The sequence below is a fragment of the Sycon ciliatum genome, chromosome 6, assembly GCF_964019385.1.
Source record: "Sycon ciliatum chromosome 6, ocSycCili1.1, whole genome shotgun sequence".
In the NCBI taxonomy this organism is placed as follows: domain Eukaryota; kingdom Metazoa; phylum Porifera; class Calcarea; order Leucosolenida; family Sycettidae; genus Sycon; species Sycon ciliatum.
The window spans coordinates 21,969,386-21,973,511 of record NC_088648.1 but is presented as its reverse complement, the minus strand read 5'-3'; the positions used below and the strand labels follow the sequence as shown (position 1 = coordinate 21,973,511).

General features: G+C 46.3%; 1 long non-coding RNA gene across 1 annotated transcript in view; it reads left to right on the top strand.

Moving 5' to 3' along the window:
- LOC135819693 (uncharacterized) overlaps positions 1-2,560 on the top strand; it is a 3,963-nt gene extending 1,403 nt beyond the window's left edge. Inside the window, exon 3 of the long non-coding RNA XR_010553964.1 lies at positions 1,431-2,560. This is a non-coding gene — a long non-coding RNA (uncharacterized LOC135819693). The remainder of the gene's footprint in view (positions 1-1,430) is intronic.
- Positions 2,561-4,126: the final 1,566 nt, after the last annotated feature.

Genomic DNA, 4,126 nt, shown 5'->3' with positions numbered 1-4,126 from the left:
CTCCGTACAGGCCTCTCTACAAATAGGACATGCACGCCATGCAGCAAACAAGTTTGACATTTCCTGCACAGTCAAACTCCCCAGATCCGGACACCCCTAATCCGGGCATGTCCGTCCACCCGGCACCTTTCTGATCCATGTAGAGTCACAAAAATAGGCTTTTCAACTACACTAAAACCTGTCAAGGCCACCACTCGGATAAGGCGACCACCTGTCCTAGACGACCACTGAGACCAGGACCAAGGGTTGCTCTCTCCAGCGTCATGTCCCTGAAATAAGGAGACCACCTGGTTACAGAGACCACCTTTTGAAGGTCCTATGAGCGGTCGTCGTCTTAGACACGTTTCATTGTAAATACGGCTCCAAAATTTGATTGGCATAAGAAAATGTGTACTAATGTCTTGCATACAGTAAGTGTTTATATTCAGAGCTACGGGCAATTCCTAGTTACTGGCAGGGCTTGGTCCCGACCCTGCCCTGATTAGGGGAGTTCTGCTGTACTTTCCAGTGGTACTCTGGTGTGGGCCGGTGCGCATTTCTGCATCCCCACCGCCTCTTTATGTTCACAAGGAGCACGCGTTTCAAAGCCTGAAGTAGAAGGTCTCTGCTGGGATGACGCCAGCACCATAGCATCATAACATAGTGGTTGAGCATTGCTGACCTATAGTGAAGGTCCCTGGTTCGAGTCTCGGTGGTTACGGTCAATGTTTTCTTCGGACCTTAACTCTCTCTCTCTCTCTACTCTACTCTACTAATGGATGTGAAGCAGTCAATTTAAATCTCCTTCGAACAGGCAGTGAATGTGTTTAATCATGCCAGCAGCGGTTATTTCTGATATACGAAAATAGTTCTGAGTACGAGAAATAGGTCTCGGCAGTCACGCATATTTCTGATATACGAAAATAGTTTCTGAGTACGAGAAATAGGTCTCGGCAGTCACGCATACGTGCGTGCCGTCAGTGGCAGAACTCAGCCACCACACCTCACACTGTAATAGTACCTGTTGATTGAAAAAAGAGAGTTAAATGTCATCTCCGTTCCTGGAGGAGCTCACAGCTCACAGCACCCACTACGTGTACCATGGGAAATAATCCAGTAGATCTGGTGGTGCATACGTAACAGTGGACCAGGCTGGGAAGGATGCGTCACACCACATCTCACAATGACTGGCATAATCCATATTGTGCTCCTTGTGCCTGGTCACATTTACCCTATTGGCAGTTGGTAGCAGCACAGCTGGACAATCATGCTCGCATTCTGTAATGACTACGGATATAGCTAATGCAGCTGAGCACCTTCCTGGGAAAACGTTGGCAAACGTTTCATGCGACCTTTCATTACTCAAGGCTAGAACGTCAGAGTCTTATGAATCATTATTGAGCCTTTCTGTTGTTTCTATTGTTTGTTTTTTGTTTTGATTTTCTCCGCAGGGAGGCTGAACAGTGAGCACGACTACCGACTGGCCGAATATTTTAAAATCATTCAATCACCGTGCCCAGTGCCCAGTGCCCAGCTGCTGCAATTGCGGTCACGGCATTCTTGCTATTCGCTGTGATTTGTCTATCTACATGTATGTATGCCCATCTTTCCCCATGCCCATGGAGGAGCCGTTTTGCGATTCCGTGATGACTTCATTTTTTGTTTTTCGTTTTTTTGCTGTCCAAGATTGGCTGTTATCACGACCTCACAGTCAGTCACCAATACCCTGTACTCGAAACTGTGATTCTGCAGTTGCCATGGCAATGACGTTAGTCATTGCATTCGTCTGAGTCGCACCGCAAACCAATTGACAGGCCGAAATAACGTTGTGCACAAGCACACTTGATTCTTTGACTCTTTGCCGTGATAATGATGCAGACTTTATCCGATGGACCTTTCCTCTTTTATTTTTTTATTTACTTTTCCTCTTTCAGGTCGTCTCCTTCCACTGTTTGAGAGTGGCAGACTCAACTGAGCGTTATTATGCTCTACAACCATAATTTAATCCTTAGACATTTGAAATTCTCCCATGTCCCTCTTAGAGATTTTACTTTTTCTTTGGTTGTGTGTGTGTGTGTGTGTGTGTGTGGTGTGTGTGTGTATGTGTGTGTGTGTGTGTGTGTGCGTGTGTGTGTGTGTGTGTGTGTGTGTGTGTGGTGTGTGTGTGTGTGTACGTGTGTGTGTGTGTGTGTGTGTGCGTGTGTGTGTGTATGTGTGTGTGTGTGTGTATGTGTGTGTGTGTGTGTGCGTGCGTACGCGCGTGTGGATGTGGGTGTGCCAGTGAATGTATTTCCCTAGCTGTGTTGAGCTCCGCTTTCAGTTTTAGGATCATGACACGCTGGAACGCGGATGTGCTACACCCCCCCCCCCTCCCCATTTTTCATCTTATCTGCAGGCAGATTTGCTCATCCTCGTCTTTATATTTTCATCTCAATTTGCTATTTTTCTGATGCTTTCTGCTTTCATGACGATAGCAGGCATTCTTCACTAAAGCATTGTCTTTCATGTCGTAGCAATAATTTTTATTGGTAGTTGCCGACATACTGTGTTTTTTTTTCTCTACGAAATCTACATATCTCCAGCCACTGGGGTGAGTAATGGAGTGTGATGGTGGGGCACATTTAAGGCCGGTATTACACTACGGCACGCGCCTCGCGTCTCACGTCACGTGCTCCGTCTCACGGCAGAGCTCGGGGGAAAACGCTGACCTGCCCTCGAAAGCCCAAGTCTGGATTTGCTCACGGCACGGCTCGCGTTTGGATCACGTGACCCGAAACCGTCAGAATCTGATCAAACTTGAGCTAGACAGTAGTGTAAACGCGAGCCGCGAGTCGTAGTGTATTCTAACAGCCTAAGCTCATCCGACCAGAGTGTCCTGACCTGACAGTTTATACTGTGTGTTTTGTGTGTTCTTTGCTTGGCAAGCTTTTGAGCCGATGTATGGCATTCATGGGATCCATGGATGCCTCCCAGGTTGCGAATGCCTGTCTGCTTCCGCAGTGTCAGACCGTGTTTGCATGCATGTCCGAAGTGGATCGTAGAGAGCATTAATTTTCACATACTGTAAAACCAAAAAGTTTAACGTTCTTGTAATTTTGGCTTAATTCCGTGCAGAAAGTTTAACGATGGCCACCTGGCCACCCATCTGTATGCGCATATTTACACAGACATCTCAAACCGGGCTCGCCATAAAGTTTCTTCAAATAACGAAATATAATTGGTCGTTAAAACTTTAGACTTTGTGACTCGTTAGACTTCCCCGTTTTACAGTATGCATTGTCATCTCGAGACAATCTGAGGGTAGCGGTCCTACTAGTACTAGCGGATACGCGTTGTTATCAGGCAGCTCATAGTCATACTCCGTGATAATGGTGTTGAAGACTCCAGTACCGCACTTGACTGCGAACCGAGAAGTCAACCCCCCCCCCCCGTCGCACATCTGACTGCAAAAAAACATGCCACAGCTCACCAAATCAATACAAGGTAAGGGTCCTTGTCACTCAACGGTTGAGTCGATTGAGCTACATGTAGCTGTACTCCCTGTGTCCAGGCTAGAGGCGGGCTCACAGTCACACCCCGGTAAGGCAACTTACTTCCCCATGTGTCAACCCCCAAGGCCAAGATACAGTCCATGCTGCCATACTGGTCGCAATTAAAAAAAATCATCCTGATCACGGCTCCAGGCTGAAAATTTGGTTGAGATTATAGAACTTTTCTAATTGTCCGCAAACTCCAACGCAGCCACTTACACATTTAAACTTCACTTCTCAATTCCAAAAACGGTCTCTTCACTGCGATTGAAACCAAAATTAAAATTAACATTAAAATTAACAAATTAATGTTAAAAGGTACATGTAGCAGCCTACTCAAAAATTTCATATGGCATTCAATTGACCGTAACTTTGGTGTCTCTCAATGGATTTGAGTGAAATTTTTACCACACACTCCTGCCACTATGCTGGCCCTTTGAACATGATTTAAAAGTTCTTGCGCCTCACTGACAGGCTTTCCAGGCCGGAAAAGCTCAAAATTCCGGCATAGTGCCACGGTATGCGAGCCACCCAGGAGCCAAAAAAATGCATTTACAATATTTTCCACATTTTTGTGCCCATTCTGTCCGTGCGCGGGATCCAAACCTAAAACAAGT